Source organism: Phodopus roborovskii, unplaced genomic scaffold (assembly GCF_943737965.1).
Source record: "Phodopus roborovskii unplaced genomic scaffold, PHOROB, whole genome shotgun sequence".
NCBI classification, from domain to species: Eukaryota; Metazoa; Chordata; class Mammalia; order Rodentia; family Cricetidae; genus Phodopus; species Phodopus roborovskii.
The window spans coordinates 29,739,357-29,760,608 of NW_026126541.1; the positions used below are offsets into that span (position 1 = coordinate 29,739,357).

At 42.0% G+C, this 21,252-nt stretch overlaps 1 protein-coding gene across 2 annotated transcripts in view; it reads left to right on the plus strand.

The window, feature by feature from the left end:
* Window positions 1-21,252, plus strand: part of Glis3 (GLIS family zinc finger 3) — a 421,425-nt gene that overhangs the window by 298,499 nt on the left and 101,674 nt on the right. The gene's annotated exons all lie outside the window — the stretch shown is intronic.

Below are 21,252 nucleotides of genomic sequence, written 5' to 3' on the forward strand. Positions count from 1 at the left end.
TAAAAAACAGAGACTTACATATTCCTCATTTTAAAGATTGGGGCTATCAAGACCAAACCAACATGAAATTCAGTATCTGGTGAGGGTTGCTGCCTGCTACTGACTTCTTCCTTTGTCCTCATGGAGAAGGGGCCAACAAGGTCTCTAGGATGTATTTTATGGGGTCTACTTCCCATAGACTTCTGAAGGTTCCACCTTGAGGAACCAGATTTCGATGTAGGAATATGAAAATGTAGCATATAATCAGATCACAGTACAGGCCTTACTTACCCATTTCCAGCTGACAACAAAGCGGTTCAACAATGCAGAGTCTTGGCTATAGCTTCCTGTAACCCAGGGCAGACACTCTTCACTAAAGCTTACCGGACTCTCTTGCAGCTTGCTCATGTTTTCCAACCTCTAGACCTTGGCAATTCTTACCTTTTCTTACTAGATTTCTCTTAGCAGCGGCCAGGCATACTTTGTTCCTAGTTATACTTTGATACCCACCTCCAGAGTTACTTCTTATGTGGTATCATTCCAGAATTACACAGTCCTGGAATGATACCTTATTCCAGAGTTACACAGTTCTTTATTCATTTTATTTAATATCATACTGTATTGAGTTTCTTGGCATATGCTAGACAAGCTTCCTGAAGACAGGGACTCTATCCCATTCATCTGCATTTGCTGAGATACCCAACCCTCTCTCCTCACTGCAAAGCCCAACTCATGTTTGTTAAGTGAATGAATAAATGAATTCAAAAGAGAAGCCTATTCAGAACCTCGATGGTTATAAAGAGTAGAGCAGAAGAATGAGAGGCTTTGAGACATCAATCTCACTCCAATCCCAGCTAGCACTGCTTCGAGGTATCACTCATTACCCTCTTTCAGTCTGCATGCCCTCCCTAATAAGAGGAGCCTAAGTGATTCATACCTTTGAAAATAATAGCTTAGGGACTTTTATGAATATATCATATCCCATTATCTGGCATATCCTAGCGATTTAATAAAAATGGCCCTTTCTTTAAAATGCCTTGATATTTACACTTGGGATGAGCACATGAACATTCATGAAGAATCAACTGAACAGTTGTTCACTTCAGAGCTGGGCAATTGCATGGCAGACATTTACGAGTAAGTATGTTTCCAGGGAGCTAAGAAGATGGGTGGCCATATTGTGACTCCATGGCAGAAGATTGGCAGTTGGACTGATGGGGGGAATCATGGCTTTCTGTTACCATTCAAACCTTCATAAGGAGCTATAGGATACCCAACACTTGCTGCATAGACTTCCTGTGCTGCACAGACTTCTGGTGCTGTAGAGCTGACTCATTAGCTGCCACAATCCCTTTGGGATCTTTTTCCTCACTTGCAAGAGCCTTCCTGATTTGCACCAAGGGTATCCCATGCAGAACAATCATTCAGCCTCCTGTCATCTGTGGTGTGCGTCTTTGTATGGACTTGTATAGATAACGTACGTGCTTGATTTTTATTACAAAAGAAAAACACCAGCAATTCTTTCCCTTGTGCTTCTGAGTTAGGTCTGGAATGAAAATTAAGGAAACCTCATGGAAACGGTGTTCAGGTGTTTGGTTTTCCTTCCTTCCTTCCTTCCTTCCTTCCTTCCTTCCTTCCTTCCTTCCTTCCTTCCTCCCAGATTCCTTCTAGTATGCAGAGGATATACAGACTACTAGGGATGTTTTAAATGTGGATTCTATTTAAGTCCCCTGTTTAGTAGTGCTGCTGCCAGGGCGAGGATCTCATTTTCAATGTCAGTGTTGTCCTGGTGGTGTATCCTTGGGGCTGCTTGTAAGTCTCTTGGCTGACTTGTCTGCAATATGCAAATCCTGTCTCCTGGTTCATCCTGCAATTCCCTGTAGTTTGAGTCTTTGTTCTCCTGCACATACAGCCTCCCTGGCTGCCTTATCCTCTGCACCTCAAAAGCAACTTTTAAAATCTTCTGTTTTAATGCACTAATTTTAAAGGTGAAAGCAAAGGCATTAATCGGCCACGCAGCCAAGCCAGGGAAGCATTATTCAATCCAAATACATTGATTTCTACATAAACAAGAGCAGGTTTATTGTGTAGGCAGTGTAAAACACTCGGAGAAAGGGCTCTAAGCCCACCGCCTGATGATAATTTTATCCTGTTTTTTCATTTGAGACCCCTAGGCCACACCTTCAAAGAAGGAGCAGATGCACAGATATGGGCTGCTTTGAGATGCTCTCCTTATTCCCTGGCGCTGTGGGAGGCAGAGAGCTTAGGCACCAAGGAAAGCTCTTCAGGGTTCAGCTCCCACTGCTCTGCCACTCTGGGAGTTGCAGGCAAGGTCTTAAGTGGAGGTTCTGCCAGGCTTGCCAGGGAAGGTGTGGGACTTAATCAGCTCCCTGCTGCAAGTATGTGTGGTTCCCGATACTGCCCGTGTTCCTGAACAGAGACTCAAACCTCCTCTTTGCAGGGAGCTTGCATGTTTCCATGAAGTTACAGGAGGCAAAGCGAAATACAGACTGAATAGCCAGAGTCCCAGCTTGGGCCCTGGTCTGGTGGCCAAGGCTGTTCTGTAATAGAATTACTGTTTAGGAATTTTGCAGAGTTGGCTCAAGGCAGAAGATACTTGGGTAATGAAAAGAGGGAGCAAGCCGGAAAAACACCCTCCGTGCAGTGTTTTCGGGTTCACCATAAAGCAAGGAGTTGGATGGTGTGTAGTGTTAGATGGAGAACCCGAGTGATGTCTCCAAGCCCCGAGGCTTTCTGGGAACGGCCTTTATTTGACAGGCCAAAAATATTCTGCTGGAGGGCTGGTTTTCCACAGAGTTAGACAGAGGGCCTCAAAGCCCCGTTCATGGTGATCTGCAGGCTCCCAGCCAGGACATTCTGTTGATCTGGATACCATCTATAGTCTCAAATCCATGGTGCTTGCTTGTAACATTTTAATAGCTAGCCTGGATTTTTGGCAGACGTTTGTTTAGTTTATTTTTCTGTAAGCTTGAGACTTAAGGAATTGAAATTTGAGAGTGTCTTGGAACTCAGAATCAGAAATGCTATTGGAAATGATTTTTTTTTTCTTCTTCTCAGCTGGTACCCTGAGGATGGAGTTTAATGTTTCTAAGTGACCACTGGGTGATGTAACTAGAAAAAGTTGTTTACACGGAGGATGTAAGCAGGTGGTTTGAGCCTTCCTTTGCCTGCTTTAATCATACTTCTTTCTTTCCTCTTCTTCCCCTTTCCCTCTCCTCTCTTCCCCACCCCTCTTTGATCACCTCTCCTTTCTTCCCTCTTTTGTAGTGAGAAATAGGTAGGCACCTGACTGTGGTAAGGTCCCAGTGCTGTGTACACCCCTCACTCAGCACTGTTCCACCCACCCAGTTTCTCACCGCTGCCTTTAAAGGCAGCCTTCTCTCTGCTGAGTTTGACAGTATCTGTCTTCTCCTCTTCTTTACCCTCTATCCTCTTCTCCTCTGTCTTTACCCTCTTCCTGCTGTGCCTCTTCCCACGGTAAGATTCCTGCAGTGCTTAACATGTTACTTACCCACCAAGTGAATGCTCTGTTCTCCAATTAGGATTTACTAATTATTTCTTCCCCATGGATTTTGGGTCCCTAAAATGTGAGAGAAAACTCAACTGTCATTTGGTTCTTATTTGTTTGTTTGTTTATTTATTTTAGCTTTTTTTTTTTTTTTTTTTTTTTTTTTTTTTTTTTGCCTGATTTAGGTAAGAATCTATTCTACAATCCTGGAACCACCTTGGATATTTCCTGCTCTTTAATCCAGTGCCAACCCTAACTACTGTTTACAACCCGGTTTTCATGGCTGTGATGCTTTCATATTGATAAATAGCACAGCTCATTTCTTTTGGGCTTCATGACAGCCTCTGAGGAAGACTGTTCTTGGCCCCAAAGATAGCTTTATTGGGGCACTGGGTCTCCTTTCTCCTGTCTTTGGAATCCAGGTTCAGGTTGTTGCATTTGTTTGTTTCTCACTGCATAAGGACTCTGTTGGGACTTGAATTGTCCCCCTCTTTCCTTTAGGAAGGTAATGGCTTACAACTCTCAGTGTGACAGCTGAGCCCAAAGGCACATGCTCTGGAGCTCAGTGACAGTGACTGAGGGTGGAGGCTCTTTCCCAGCATCCTCCCTACCTGAATGACATTTCCCCCAGCAGCAACCAGGCTCTCTTCAGGTGACACAGCTGAGTGCTCTCCCTCTCCCCCTCCCTCTCTCCCTCCCTCCTTCCCTCTCCCTCCCTCCCTCCCTCTCTCTCTCTCTCCCTCTCCCTCCTTTCCTCCCTCTTTCTCTCCCTCTCCCTCTCTCCCCCTCCCTCCCTCCCTCCCTCTCTCCCTCTCTCTCTCTCTCTCTCTCTCTCTCTCTCTGTCTCTCTCTCCCTCTCCCCCTCCCTCCCTCCCCCCCCTCTCCCTCTCTTCTTTCTTTCCCCACCCCTTGTCGGTCCCTCCTTGATTTCTCTTGCTGCTCTTGTAGAACTCCAGAACTCGTGCGTGCCAGGTGGGCCCTTTGGGCACCCAAGCCCCTCTTTTATTTACTTATTTTACACACTGGCTTGTTCCCTGTGCACTGTTGTCTGAATTGTCATGAATTTTGGACTCAGTTCCAGGTTGTCAAAGGCATGTTTTGAACAGAACAAATGAAAAGAACGAAAACAGCTTCAGCCCCTCTTTGCTTTCTTCTCATTACCCAACCCAGCAGGGAGGATGGGGAAAGAATGCAGCCCTCCAGGTCCCGAAAGAATTTCTAATATTCGTCCTTTCTCCATAAGTTACACAGCTTAATCCTTGCTTTAGACGGTTTTCTTTCTTTTCTGCCTTCTTCTAAATAAACTGGGCCTAATTGGAAAAAGCTGAGAGAGCTAAGCAGGAAAGAATAGAAAACATTTACTGAGCTTGGAGGTGCATATTGAATGCTGCAGGAAATTTGCATATGGATTACTTGGTGGAAAAAAAAAAAGAAAGAAAGAAACATTCGCAGCCCATTAGTTACTGTGATGGACTCCCACTGACTAAAGTCCAAGTGCTTTGCCTTGTTTTCTCCAGCTGTTCTTTTCTGCAGTCCTTTCTCTTTGGCCACCGGGCAGCTATTCTTTGGCCGCTCTCGGTACTGAGGAAAAGACAAAATAAGGAATGTCAGAATAAGGAATGTATCCGTGCCTACAGCATGTGTAAGCTACTTGTGCTTTAACCTGTATTCTACCCCTACTTCTGAGAGCATTGCTTATTCAGCCCACACATTTCCAAGCCACTTTTCCTGTCTTTGCAGGTGTAAGTGGCTAGGCATAGTTCCCTCCCTGGTGCCTCAGTTTCCCTAAGTGCAAAATGGGAGGTTGGGCTTAGCAGCAGTTTAACTGGGGATGGAAAAGAGTCAATGAATATTTATAAAAGTAAATTCAGTCCCTGGAATATAAGATTCCACCGAAATGTGAAGCATAATTAAGGTAAAGAGAACAGATTAGTGTTAAATATATGTGTGAAACACATTTTACATTTCCTTCCAACAAAGGCTGAATTTCATTTACTCCAAGTGAGGGGGAGAAGAGGGGAGGAAAGTGGTATTGTGAATTAGGCTTCTAAATTTGGATTTTGATATGTTGATTAGTGTACTATAGACATAAAGCAACATGTTGACATTTCTCAGCAAGTATGTGTGTGTCTGTGTGGGGTAGAAGATGGACATATATAATAAGCAAATGCAATTACCATTGGCAGTATTCCTCCAGGAGAGCCAACAGGAAGAACTAGAGGAAGAATTGTTATCAAAAAAGATACTTTAAACTACTTTTTAAATCCATGGACTCATTGAACATGGACTGACCAGCTTTTCGCACTGCAGGATGAGGCAAGATCCTTTATATGAAAAGATACTAGATATGCCTGAAGAACTCATCTGTGTAATTGTGTCATTGTTGTGGGAAGCAGCAGAAGCTATCTCTTTACAAAGGCATCATTTAATTATTAAGAGGTGTGGAAACCAAAGATCCAAAATCAGTATTGACCAGCCCATTTCAAGCTATCCATGGTGGCTTGAAAGCTGTTGAAGACAAAGACCTGTGAAATAGTGACAACATAAAAGAGGGAAAGTTCTCATGAAGAAAAATGTCTTCATATCTTAAAGTTCCGAGTGCCACATATGCACTGATTTTCAACAGAAACAGGCACCCTTCCAACCTAAGTCCATGTAGTTTTTCCTGGTCAAGGTCCCTTGGAGCAACTGAATCTGTATCTTTAGGGTAATAAGGACATAGCTAAACCTCGTAGTGAGAGGTTGTATAGTTGAGAGCACTGAGTCCCAGAGACTGATGAACCTCTCTGTCCCCAACTAAGACTATCTGAACCAGAGAGCACTGAGGCAAAATTACAATGTAAATTTGTTAATGCGAAATGTCTGAGCTCTGTTCAGTTCAGAGCCTCTGAAACTTCACTGTGTTTAGGTCATATCCCGTGGGACCTCACTGTTACAGACTGTGTCCTGAGAACAGGTGGCATTAGCATGCTTGGGGAAAGCTCTAGAGATGTGAATTCTAGGCCTCACCCAGAACTGCTGAATCAAAGCAAGAGATTTAGGGAGATGAAAGCCTAGTAATTGCCCCTAGACACCACTAGGTATCAGGTCTGTGGGCCATCTTCACTCAATGATGGCTGCATAAACTGTTAGCCTTTGATTTGTGATCACTATACATGATCAGTCAGAGGGTAGTTTTGGCACTTGGACAATCTTGACCCATTGCTATCTATCAGTCACAGACTCGTAAATTTTTCTGCATTATACACCTGGTAGGTTCTAGAAACAAGAATAAACGTGGCAGATTCAGAACTCAGAAGTGAGTACATGGTTAGGAAGGAAGAGTAGCAGCAGAGAAAGTGCACTCAGCAGACTGAGCCGAGTCTAGACCTGTGGTCATTGTGTTAGTGCTGCCCCCCACACCCCTGCCAAGCTGTTCTTAGAGGCTCAGGTAGGCACAGGTACACAGAAAAGCTGTGAGTTCCGCTGCTGTTTCCCAGTAGGAAGTACCCAAACATAGTAATAATCCCCCCCCCCAATGAATACATTTAAACGAACACATGATTTTTTTGTTGGGGGGGGGACACCAAAAGCATAAAGAGTTTACTCCTAGTGGAATAACACCAGCATGGACCCAGGGAGTGTTTGCTAAGAGCATCGGATCTGCCTCATGAATCATTACTCTCCAGAACCCTTGGTTTCCGTGGACAGTGGCTAGGCAGCCTCTGAGCCTCCCTGTCTTCTTCACCTTATTGTCTTCACATCTGTCAGACTAATCCTCGTTTATCTTCTTAGGTCTTCTGTAACATCCCTGTCCAGAAAAAGCCAGGGTGGATTTGAGTTTCTTAGCTTGTAGGTTCTGGCTCCTCCTTCCTTCCTTCCTTCCTTCCTTCCTTCCTTCCTTCCTTCCTTCCTTCCCTTTTTCCTGTTGAGATTCCCTTCCCATCTCAGTCATTTCAAGTTTGGATTTGATTTGCATATCTAAACTGCTAATTATATCAATTGCTTGCAGTGCCTGTGCTTTCTAAAAGGCGTCAGAAACTGACCCCTCTCATTAAAGTCAGTGTACCCTGAAGATTGGACCTGTGGAGCTATGTCCTTTCTCTCGTTCTAAGTCTTATTCTCATCCATCCCATCTCATCTCATCTTATCTGTCTATCATCTATCCTGTATCTGTCTGCCTGCCTGCCTATCTATCAATCATCTATCTATCTTCTATCTATCTATCTATCTACCTACCTACCTACCTACCTCTTCATCTCCTCAGTCTCTCTTCTTACAAATGTTCCTTTAGAAAACCAAGTACTGGTGACTATTTTTATTTATTGATTGATTGATTGATTGATTTTTGGTTCTCAAATGTCCATGTTTCTGGTCTTGTTTGTCTATAGTCCAGTGTGCATTCTTTAACTAAACACTACTCTTGAAAGATCAAAAGGAGTCTTCCCTGCTTTCATTTTGTTCTTGGCTGTAGCTCATAGATGGCTCCTTTTCCTACAGAAGAAGCAGAAGTGGCTCTGTGGATCATAAAGGGACCATTAGCATTCAGAAATACAGTATGTTCCTAAGTTGTTTTATTGCCACATCCTCTCAGGGTTATTTACTGAGCAACTGAAATAATTGGGCTTTGAATTTTTAGATCACTATAAAGCAAGACCTATTGTCACTTATTGCTGGGTGTAATTATACCCTAAGTATTTATTGAGGCTATTTATTTATTCATCTCCCTAGTGGATAACTTTGTCAAAACCAGTTATATTTCTGTTTATATGGTTGGAATCTAGAAAAACATGCATTTCATATAACACTTAGAAATTATAGAGGGTTTCACAAGTAGTGTTTGTCTCTAGACCTTAGGGTCTGATCTTTGAGTTGTTCTCGTCTTTGATTATTCTCTATTGTTCGTTAGAACAATCACTGTTTGTCAGAGTGTGTGTTATTCTGGGGAGATTTTTAGTCCTAGAGAGGAGAGGAAGGAGAGAGTGGGACTGGGGGCGGGAGGGTTAACGTGACTCATTCTCATTGCATTATAAATGCAATGCGTGCTGCTGCATCATGAAGAAAGACAAGGTGATGGCTCCATGAGGAGCTTGTAAGTGTACATATGTGGGTGACTAAACTTAATGGGGACAAAGAATGCTTTCCTATAAAAGGAGTATTTTAGCCAAGATGTAAAACATGCATGGAATTTAGCCAGCCAACTAGGAGGGAACCATTTTTCTCAGTAAAGGAAGGAAAGAGCTTGTGCAAATGGCCCAAGGCAGGAAAAAGCCATGGTGTCATGAGAAGCTATGGCTGGGAAAACAAGAGAGGTAGGTAGGTGCTTCTGGAGCAAAACAAGGAATATCATCAGGCAGGATCTCATGCACCATGGCAAAGGTTTAAGGGCTCTAGCTTCAAGAAACATATGGAAAATTTGACATAGAAGGGAACCTCTCTGAAATTTTTTTTTAATGTTCCTGAAATTGCTTCAGCAGTAACAGAGTAGCTAATCGAGTAAATGAATTGAGGCAACAAGAAGGAGATCATTGATGTGGACTGGGTAGGGTGGGTGTTGGCCAACCTCAGAAGTCCAGGCAGAGGGTGTTCGTGGATGTGCGAACCTTGAGGATTTGAAATGAAAGCTGGATGGGTGGGAGAAAGGGCAGCCAGGCTGCTTTGCTGGCAGTGAGAGCCCACAGTGGGGGCAAGTCCTTGCTGAGGTTTATACAATTACCATGGAGGCCTTGGAAAGGAGACATTGAATAGGGATGGTAGGCCTGGAGCTCATGAGGGCTGGGGGCTACTGTAGCCCCCATGAGGGTTAGGATGCTGCACACAGGCGCTTCTTGTGCCCAGCGATGGAAATAGTTACAGGAACTGTAGTTGCTTCTCAAGAAGCTTGCTTCGTCTCAAGCGGAATTAGAAGTACTACAGCAAATATCTAAGTGGAGCTACCTGACAATTAAAATAAAATGTATAGAGCACTTAACATGTCTTTGGCTCCTTCTAAAGTATGAGAATGATTAAAACACCTTTTCCTCTGTGCACTGTTTACTCTACAGTATATGTTGGAGAATAAAAGTCAAATTTTGCCACTAGGGATGAATCAGTAGTAATTTCAGGACCCCTATTTTTTTATTCATTGAATTTTTTTTTTTTTGCACTAAGTGTTTATGCTGTAAGTTCTTTCATTGTTTGGCTGAACATACAACCTTAAGTCCTTCTAGAATTGTCTTGTTGATTCATCCCAGGTCTCACTTTGCTTTTGTTTCTTAGCAGCCAGTGTTTCTGAGTGGCTCACAGATGCACAACGCATATTTTCCCCAAATTTGAGAACTATAGTTAGTTAAAAGAAAGATCATGCCAAGAACATATGGCTCATGGTACTTTCTAATCATAGTTGATGGCTTAACTCTGTGCTTAGGCTTTGGTAAGAGTGCTTGGTATATTTTAGGAGAGCTAGTCCTTGGCAATTGAAATTCCTAATATTTTTTATTGTGTAAAGAAAAAATAAGCCATGAAAAAGTGGAGTTGATTATTGGAGTTCCCAAATACCATTGTTTCCATGTGGCCCTCCCCTCCAAAATTTGCATTCCCTTTGGAGGGAATAGTGCAGTCAGAGGTCATGATTCTACTTGGTGCTGTGCTGTCTGCCAGCTGGATGACTTTGGCGAGGTAATTACATATCTGGTCCAAGTCCCCGTGTGGTGGTTTAAATGAAAATCATCCCTATTGGTTTATGTATTTGAACCCTTGGTCCCCTGGAGTAGCACTGTTTGGGAGAGATGGTGGATCTGTTGGGAAGTGTAGATTTGCTGGAGGAAGTACATTAGTGGAGGTGGGCTTTGAAAGTTTAGAGCCTTGTCTAGTTCTCATTTATCCTGCTTTTGGATGGTCAGCCAGTTTCCTGTTCCAGCCATTTGTTGCTATGCCCCCCCCCCCGCCATTATGGATGCCCTCTTTAGAACTGTTAGCCAAAATACGCTCATGTTGTTTTATTGCAACAACAGAAAAGTAACCAACACACCCCGTTTCTTATTAAATAAGGACAATAAATAATAGATAGTTTAGGTACATAATAGATGATGATGTCATAACATGCAACATTCACTGAGAGTTTATATGTTAAGTACATTCTTGCCAGGATTACTGGAGAAACGTCACAGTTAAGTCTGGCAATGAGAGAAAATAACAACAACAAAAAAACAAAGCTTGACAGCAACTGATTTTCTTCCTTTTACATTTTGGGGGAATGAGAAACAAGGGTGGTATTCACTGAATGCAGCAATTTGCACTGGAAGTGATCAGACGTGCATGGCTACTTCAGACTTAACCTGGGGTAGTGTCTCAGTTAAGTCTCATGGAAAATGGAGTCAGTGGTAGCTATTCTAAGAGCCATGCCAGAGAGGGTTGAGATCCTTATTTTTACCCCAGAATTGGTTGGTTACATACACAACAGCGATCTCATAATACCTCAGTCTTAATACCTCCTGGGTCATGAAAGGAGTGCATTGATTTAGCGACTTTTTTTTTGTTTGTTTGTTTGCTTTTACACATGAATTAATGAAGGCACTTGGAGAGAAGGGACAGGATGTGACAGCAGTTCCCTCTGTGACCAAGAAGGAAAGGCTTCAGATCCAGGATGGAGACCTAGAGTCATTTAAAATCAGAAAGAGGAGGGTTTCAGCAGATGGGAGCCATGAAGAGTTTTCTGATTGTCACATGCCAGTTGGCCAGGTGTGCATGGAGCAACTCAGCTTTGAATGGAAAGGGATTGGGGGGGAATACACTGTGAGGTGCCTGAGTGAGTGCTTTTCATGGACCAGTCACAAGAATCCCCAGTTGCAGGCCCATGGAGCTGCAAGGGGGCATCACTCTGAGGTTTTCCCTTTGTCAAGCTACCAGGACCAAGGCAAGGTTGGGGGGAGGCCATCCTTCCCATGCCTGCTTCTGCTGAAGTGACTAACTATAGGTGATTGTTAGTAAGAGATAGGGAGTTTCTATTTAAGCAATCCATAGAGGAAACCATGGACTTTATAGAAAAGCAAAGTCAGGAAAACTTCCGTGCCACCTGCTCCTCCCCTCCCCCATCGTGTCTCAGAGTCTGCATTTGAAAGTGAAAAGACTTAAGACATAATTTTTTAATCCCATCTTTCCTGCCCACTTGTATTTCTTCCAAAGCTCATCAGGGCCAGATCTGGAATAGCAAGAGTCATTAAGAATTTGGCATATTGCACTCTGTTTTTTGGAATATACTCAGTGTGGGCCAATTTATGGTAAAATATTCTCTTCCCTTCGTGTGTGAATTTCCTCTTCTCTCTTGGCAATTTCCTGCTTGCTTCTACGCCCCTGCACATAGATCTTAAACACAGGCACACGCACACACATCTATTTCAGCGTTCTGTGTAGAATGTGTGTGCATGTGTCTCAGTGTGTGCTGTGGCTGCATTCACAAGTACATATGTACATATTTTGCACCTATGTGCCTATATGATAAGCATATTGACTTAAACAGTTTGTCTCTGATGCTTGCGTTGCTGAATGTATGTTAGCATACATTCTGTTTGAACCCGCAGACAGTTTCTCAGTCAAGAGATGACAGAATTCAGCGATCATTTTGGGAAACACCATAGTAAATAAATATATAGCTTAGCGCTGTTAAACCAAGCATGCCAATTCTTAATGAAGCTGAAGACAAGCAGTGACATTTCTCATCATTATAATCAAAGACTATTAATTACTGGGTAGCCAGGTCCACTGCCAATGAGAAAGTTGGCATGGAGGCTTGTGACAAACACTGTGCTGTGAACACAGAGTAACCAGCTAGTATATGGTTAGGACCTGTAACCTAGAGTCTGAACTGCTGTCTCCCATTTAGAGAGGTTGGCTGTAGGGTGGTTGACAGCAGCATGGCATCATGGGAAATTGTTGGACCTGCTCGTTGGGGATTCTTGACTCAGGGCAATTCAGGCCAAAGTCCTAAAGTTATTTTTCCTCATGAGAAGCTCTGATGAGAGGCTGTTTCCTGGCATATTGCAGAGCATATTAGCTCAGTTTTAAAAGGGCAATTTAAAACAGTTTCTTTTCCTTTATGCACGAGGAAGGCACACATTTATATGCCTTGAATTATTGGTAATAACATGTTTCCAATGTGTTAGTCTATGCTTAGCTTAAATTTGGGAAAGGGTGTGGTAGGAAAATAGTCCATTGACTTTACTAGTATTGCTGAAAATTTCTCAAAACTTCAATAAAGAGCTAATAAAGCACGCACACACACACACACACACACACACTCAAAGAGAACCATATGTTGTAATTAGTATTTTTCTCCACATGGGTAGATATTAATTTAATTGAATATACATTTTGCAGTAGTTCTATAGGACATTAAAATCCAATATTTAAACCCCATAAATGCCTTTTACAGCTTTTAAGAGGTTGGCTGTTTGATGTCATCGTAAGCGGTAACTGGCTCTCCCTAATTAAAAGGCCCTAATGAGTTCACTACACAAGGAAGTCTAGGAAATCAATATGCTTTCTTACCAAGTGTTCATTCTCTCCATTTCGTTTAACATTTATTTAGCAAATAATGTATGATCACTTTGAGTATATGCCAAGCACTGTACCTGGTGCTGGCAATAAAGAGATTAGTAAGGCTTGGTCCCTTGTCCTCATAAAGCTCACAGCCAGTAGGGGACACAAACAGCCCAATTATCGTGCCTCTATGTACTGCTGGGAATAAGCAGGGTGGGCAAGTGTGGGACAGATCCAGGGTGTCCCAGTTCAAGCCTTAGGAGAGTGGCTCCACGCTGCTACCAGCAGAGGGCGCTGCACAGGAGAAAGCAGGAAGTAAAGGGCACTTGTAGCTTAATTAGGGGAGTTCAGCTGGGTCACACTAGAGCCAGAGGTGTAGGGCACCAGAAAAAGGGAAAGGGCCCCATGACACCGTGTGAAGGTTAGGTCTCTCTGCCACATTTTTCCCTCCCCCTCTTCCCATCTCTGACCTGCAGTCTCCCTAGCTCACGATTTTTTACACCTTTCATTTCATTTTCTGACTTTCTTCTTTCATCAGTCCCTATCTGTCTTTCACATGTTGAAAACATATTTCTGTGACAGACTTCCAGAGAAAATATAAAATTTATTGCCTAAAATACATCTGCATCATTCACCTCTGGTCTTTAGTACACAGGAAATCACATGAACGTGTTGAATGAAGCTGTCTGGGCTTGTACCAAGCTCATGGAATATGCTAGGAACACCAGTAAGGCAGGGTTGAGCCTGTTGTTTCCCTGTATCATCTAGGAAAATGCTGGATGTTCGGAAGCCCAGTAAGGGCAGGGCCATTTGGGGAGTAGGGAGGTGACTTACTGGTTGGTTGTATGGCCACATTAGTTGGTCACTATTGACTTTTATGTTAAAGTTTAAAAGGATCCTTCCCATGGGGAGGCAAAGTGTTTGAGTGTTGCTTTAATTTGTTTGCTTTGTGGGTATTTCATAGAAGCCTTGGGCTTGCATGCAACAGGTGTAGGGCATAGGATAAATGGAGCTTACATCCCAGACCGGGTATCACATATTCCTGTATAGATACAATGTCGGGAGACTGAATTTCACGCCAATAATGGTGTCTGTGAGTGCATGGAAATAAGGAAAAACCGGGTGCTTGGAAGTTGTGTCAACATAATTCTTTGTTGTTTATTAGTATTTGTGTGAGCATACATCAGGGGTAAAAATTATACCTAGCTTTGTGGTACTTGGCAATGCCTACATAGAAAATGAATTTAATTGCTTTTAAATAAGCTTATACAGAAATAATTACATACTCATAAAATATATTTGTTACATTGGCATATATTCATAGAGCATTTATTGTGATCTTGTCAGTCCCTGAAGAATATCATCTCTTGAAAAGTCACAGATTGCATGAAGTCAGCACCAGTAAACAAAAGAATTTCCACCTGGCCATGTTTTCATTGTTTACTTGGTCAAAGAAATAGTCGTTTGTTTGAAGTTGTAATTTTTACTCTATTGTATTGATACAACATGGAAAAAATATGTAAATGCTTATATTTGGTGAGTTGCTGGACAGGCCCACATCATGCATCTTACATAGCAGAGTCTCTTCCACTTTGGCAGGCTCCTTTTGTAGCTGTGAATAGAATAATGCCTGTGATGAGGTTCCGTTTGACTCTGGTTCCTTTCGATTGTTATGAACCAGACACTTGATAATTTCCATAAAAATTCAGTATGGTTCACTTGTTGGGACAGAAGTAACATATCCCCCCCCCCCCCCGACATTGTTACATGGCCTTTCAAGAATCATTTTTCCAGCCTCACCTAGTTTCTTTTGCTGCCTCATTTAGAGTACCCTCCTAACATTAGCTGTTAGCCATGGCCCCAAATGGTCAGCAGCAATAAATTGCCTTAAACCAATAAAAATCATACACACACGCCCAGGTAGGTGACCTTTGTTTTATACAGATATCTTATTAATCAAAACACAAGAAATGCATGTTGGGCATTGGTGGCTCACGCCTTTAATCCCAGCACTTGGGAGGCAGAGGCAGGTGGATCTCTGTGAGTTCGAGGCCAGACTGCTCTATAGAGCGAGTTCCAGGACAGCCTCTAAAACAATACAGAGAAACCCTGTTTTGAAAAAAAAAATGCAATAAACCAGGAAGGAATTTATGAACTGGTTAATAGATTCATTTTGGACACCAGAATAACAAGGAAGGAACAATGACTGGAATCTAGTACTGTTTCGGAAAACATTACTGAATGGGTCTTATATTAATTCTGCAACATTTTTTTTAATAGTTCCAGAAAGTCTGGATAAATGAGAACCACAGGCCACTTAAGAATGCTGTGTTAAGTGTCACATGCTGAGTCAGGGGCTCACAGGCCAAATGCTATAGCTGCTTTTCCTTTCTGCTGCCCTTAGACCCAAGAGCAGTCAGACCTAAAGGGTTGCCGCTGACAGCCAAAAGCAGATCTCTTTAGGTGCCAGGAATCTTTGGAAGCTTGGTCTGAGTAGCTTTGAACCAAGACCATGTTAATGGGGACTTTTCAGTGATTTCCAAATGAAGCCATTGTTACTCTGTACAGACATGTAAAGTTGGGTATTCCTTGTAGCAGGTGAAGGTAACACAGACACCCTTGGATACAATGCTGGGGTTAAGAGGGTGACAGAGCTGTAAACATGAATAAGACTATGTTGAACATGCCTTCTATCTTCTTTGCATATTCAGCAATCTGGAGCAGAGGAACAAAGTGTCACTTGGTGAAGTAGACATGATCCTTAGATAACACTTCCTGTTGACTGAGGAGGTAAATATTAAGATTTGCTGAAGCATTCTGTGCTGTTGAGACGGCACTGGAAACACAAACTGTATAAGATGAGTGTTCCCAAACGGAGAGCCACTGAAGGGAAGTCATCTTGCTGGCCCCAATGTTCTCCTGCAGTCTTTCCTTCTGAATCTTCATCCTGTTCTTCCCTTTAACTGACTTTTCTTCTTCCCCCTTTTCTTGCTATTCAAAATTAGGTCTTACTACTCTGTGTCTAAATGAGAAAGATGACACTTTTTAGTTCGGTGAAGTCAAGGCGTTGTCTTTATTCTTTTCTTTAGTTCTAATGTATCATTTTCTAAATCCCACCAAACTCTACACTTCGATGATGGGGTTCATGAAAGATCCTGGAACCTTGCATCTCCAGGTATAATCTCTGAGCATTGAGCATCTACTGGTGTTACCTGGGAGACAGAAACACAGGGGCCCACTCTTCCTCTGGAAGACCCAAGGCACTGCAGACCTCAGTGTGACTCATATACGCATGAAGTTGAGAAAGTTTGCTGGAAGGAAATTTCCAGAAGCAAATGTCAGCTGAGTACATTCATCAGCCTTCTGGATGCTTCTCAGCTGTGTAAACTGGACCTTGTTCTTTCCCTGGGCCCTTTGTTTCACAGTTACAGAAGAAATCTTACACCCTTTGAAGGCAAGCAGTTAATCCAAAGGGACTTGACCTCCTAGACTTACTATGGAAGGCACCTGGACTGTAGCCAGGGCATCAGAAATGTTTGCTGACTTTTCCATGGAGGTCTCTCCTCTATTGTCTCGGTGGTTTGTTGAGATACAAACTAGCACCTAATTCATCACCAGTTCTTACTGCATATCATAGTGGCAGCCAACACTAATGGGATTAATTGGTCATGACTGGTGGGAATTGTAAAAGCTCATACCTCCAGGGGTCATAAACACCAAGCCTTAATTGAAATCAAATGTATATTTTTAAAAAGCATGTCCAGCATCATAGACCTCTTTCTGTTTGGGTTTTGTTGATATTAGCAATGGTATAGAAACCTGATCAAGAAGGTTTGCTTTTATCTGATCTCAATACAAACTTGTACTTCTTGGCGCTCCAAGTAGCTGATTAGAGGAGGGGATAATATTCAACTTGATTATTGGTTTACACATATGGAATAAATCCCATTTTAATGTTGTCTAATGAGCCTTTCATTTCTATAACCTTACACAAAAGCATCTAATAGAAAGAGAAAGTAATATTTCAAAGGTCATCTGAATGTTGCTGAATGTCAACAATCTGTAATCAAGCCAATATATATTGATGATGATTGCAGTCCAGTCTGATTCTTTAAATATGAAATAATTTTCTAAATTAGCAAAGTGGTGCAAGCAAAGGTTCTTTTGGTTTGAGGGAGCTTGAAAATGTCTAATTAAAGTTTGCTGTTTAAAACCAGCATTGAAGAGATTTTTCTTAGAGTGAGTTTTCTTGCCATGAAGAATTTTTAAGGCCCGTGAGATTTAAAGTTCTGTCTCTGAGAGTTTCATGCGCTGTTCTCCTACATGCCTGCCATTCCATTGAAATGTGCAAATGGAAAGTATGGCTCCCACCCAGTGCTTTCTCTCAAAAGGAGACTGTAATGGCTAACTGGCCAGATGGCACTGGTTAGAGCTGGTGGGCACCTAGTTTAGAACCAGATAACTACCTGGTAGCATGTTTGGAAGTTGTGAGTTTAAAGAATCTCTAGTGAGAGGTTGGCATTCTGGGAGTTTTGTCTCAGTTGCTTTGTGAATGGCAACTACCCTCCATACCCTGGAGTGGTGACACCTCTTTTAAGTCATAGGATAGATGGTGCTATACAGGTTCAGATGACAGGCTGAGGTAGAAATGGTGAGCTCTGCAAAGCACTTTCCTCGGTTATGTGATTTGCACAAGGAGATGGGAGGATGATCATAGCATAGACAGTATCCCCTAGAGCACTGCTTCCCACTTATACAGATGGGCGCTACTCCTAGAGATTGGGTTCTGGGGTAAGATCAGAGAATCCATGCTTCTGGCAAGTTCTCTGAGGATACTGATGCTGGTGTAGGAATTGCACACTAGTAGACCCTGAGTACCATTGATCAGGGTCTACTAGTGTGCAACCCGCCCAGCTGTACATACTGTTTTGCCTTCCATTATCTTTGCATGAGGAAGCATTGAGTTTTATTCATTTTTGCCTCCTAGAAGCTGACAGTGGAGCATGCTCATAGGGTTTGTTCAGAGAGAAGATACCATTTATATCAAATAAATAGCAAGGATACGATATTTAACATGAAATACTCAGTGAGCACCAGATCCCATGTCTATTGTCCTAACCCCATTATTATTGCCCTATGCATTGTGTTTCTATCCTCTTCCTTAAAATCTTATTTTATTCCTTCATCTTAAGCTTGACTGTGGTTTGGTTATCTCTCATCTCCCTGTATTGTATCCGTTTTTTGAGTTAACGATAAGCCAGGACTTGTAATTCATTTGTGGGTTACCAGCCTTTGGATGCATGGCTTCATAGCCAATCCAGGAAGGAGGGACCCGAGATGAAGCACTGAACCACAGCAGGGATAAAGATCAACCAGTTGGCAGTGCCTATCATAGCTCTCTGGGTGTATCTTGAATTGTGAGAACCATACTGAGAAAACGTGTGACTCAAACTCAGGAAATAGTCTTAATCACCCTGACCTCCCTATATTCAGCTGTTCTTCCACAAGACTCAACACCTTCAATAGCTAAATAAAAGTCATGGAAAAAAATCTAAGAGAATTAAAAGGCATCCATTTGCCGAAATGCTCCAAGAATCCAGTTTTAGCTATTTGAGATTGTTTTTATTAATTATACTTTTTTTTGTAAGCCTGCCTAAATTTAGTTTATTTTTAAAGCATTTTTCTTCAACCGAGCCTGCGAATGTAGGGGTGAAACTGCCCCCCAGAGAGGAAATTCTTGTGCTGAATTACAGGGTTAGTCCCATAATGGATGATAACACTTCATTATAAAATTGTTTGCTTGCAAGTCCATCCAGATGCCATTAGAGGAGCAAATGGCACCTCCTTCCTCTCATAGAAACTCCTGACAAGTCCATTCAGGTGACTCTGACCTATTTGGTGTTAGCCCCCACTCCCCCTTACAAAGCCATCTGCCAGGCTGTGAGGACCTACCTGGATCTGTCCGTAGATTCTTCCAGTGAGGTTTTTCAGCAAGAGTGAGTAGTTGGTGTCTATCGGGAGCTACTGCTTCCTAATGACTGCCTTTACTCACACATTTCAGGGAGGTCACATCCTCTGTCTTTAATTGTTTTCCCTGGAGATACTACCTTGTTTCTCTCCGTCCTCAGGCCATTCTTGTTGTAGAGGGAACATCTGATGTCAGCTACATTTTCATTATTTTACAGATTATCTTCTTGCTGTGTTATTCTATCTGGATGCCCATGTTGTCCTTCAGCCTTGATACTTTATGTGGTTAGGGTATTCTCCTCCTCAATGGAAATTGGAATGTCAGACCTTTCTTTTATTGTTGTTATTATTGGTTTGTAAATAGGAATAATTTACATTCTAATTCCAAGCAGACATTTAAATGGGCATTGAATAGAAAGAATGAGGAATTGGCTAGCTGCATATGCCTTATATGTGATCTCATGGACAATCTGAATCATCCACGCACATAGCTGGGTTTCCCATTTTATGGTAGAAGCAGGGGAAGTTTCTTCTGTATCAGGTACTCATAGAAACCTTGTTATCCATGCTATCACTGTTCTCCCATGCTCACATGGGTACCAGAAACAATGCAGCTTTCTCCTTAAGATTTGAGGTGACTGTAGAAGGTGCAAGAGATGGTGCCACACCCATTTCAGGTATGTGCTACTGGAACTAGCCCCAGAATGACATCTGTGCTACAATAGAGCCTTGCTAAGAAAGAGGCTACAGGCTCAGCACATCCAAAACCACAGGCTCATTTCAGACCTAAGTGTGCTGGACCAGGTAATTCCAAGCAAAATAAACTGGGCTCCAGGGCTCTATTCCGAGTCTTAGTTCAGAAGTAACCTTAAAAGCACACATTTGCTTGGCAGAGACCTTTTAGCTATGAATTAGGAGTTAAATTGGAACTCTTTGATCCTTAAACTTGGGATATACTTGAAAATTTGCAGAAATAAGGCCCCATAAGTTCCAGAACCCCCCTCCCCCCGCAGTGTGGCATTATACACACTTGGCTGTGACAGAGTCGCCAGCTTTGTCAGCGTTCTTCCTTCGTTCAGGCTAAATTTATTTTTTTATGTGAAATAGAAATCAGGAAAACACCAAAAATTATTTTAAGCAAAATATCAAAATTGAAATAAACCAACATATGTCTGTGAGACATGTATAACTCTCAATCAAAAATAAGTGCAACTTTCATAAATTTCTTAAAATACTCCAGCATGCAGAATGCGATCAACTTAAATAGATGAAGTTGTGACATAGTCAACTATTCTTTCTACTTAGTTCAGCTTTTCCTTAGGGATTACATTGCCAACGATGGGAACCTTCACAACCAGTGTCCTACACCATCTGTTGTAGTCAGTGAGAAAACCGAGGCAGTTTATGAGGTCCTTGTAACATGTCTAAATAATGTCCCTTAATTTTGAATGGAAACAGTCCTTTTCTTACCCTCCTTACGTGTCTGTCCTGTTCCCACTGTATTCCTTAAAAAACAAAAACAAAAAACCAAAACACACACACACACACACACACACACACACACACACTTCAGAGTTCTTAATCACTCTAAGCAATCTTTTTTGTTTGTTTCCCATATCCCTAACTTGACTTACCAATGAGAACTTTAATGGAATTAAATGCATTAAATTCACATAACTTTTCTAGGGCTTTGCGCCAAAGGTTTCTTCATCTCACCTTTCTCATTTACTTTCAGGCTTTCCCCAACACATTTCATTACTGTCACTTTAAATGTTAGCCTGATTGTGGCCCTATAATAGTAACTGGTAATTTGCCTACAGAAGATATTAAGTTAATGCTACTCTCAATATGTGTTATTAACAAACTACAAACATGCATTTAAAAATCATCAACCTTTTATCTTTCTCTTATTCATATCTAGGTAGTGAAATTTCTATAATAATAAATAATAATAATAGTTACTTGGACTGATTTAGTACTAAGTGAATTCTCTGTCTCCTAGTTCCCTTTAAAAAGCATTTTGAAAACTTACTCAGCTTGCCATCACCCTGCCCGTTAATGTTGGCCACTCATTTGGAAGTTGAAAGTTGAAAAACCTGGGCAGATATTTAAAGATGTGTCTGATTGACTTGATGTAGTGTGCCCTTAGGTGCTGATGCATGGATTAAGATACAAGGGACTAGGTTTAAAATGTTATTAATTTTATTTGGGGAGAAGTCACTTACACGAGAAACCGATGACCAGCAAGTTCCTGCTCCAAAGTTCCACACCCAGCCTACTCT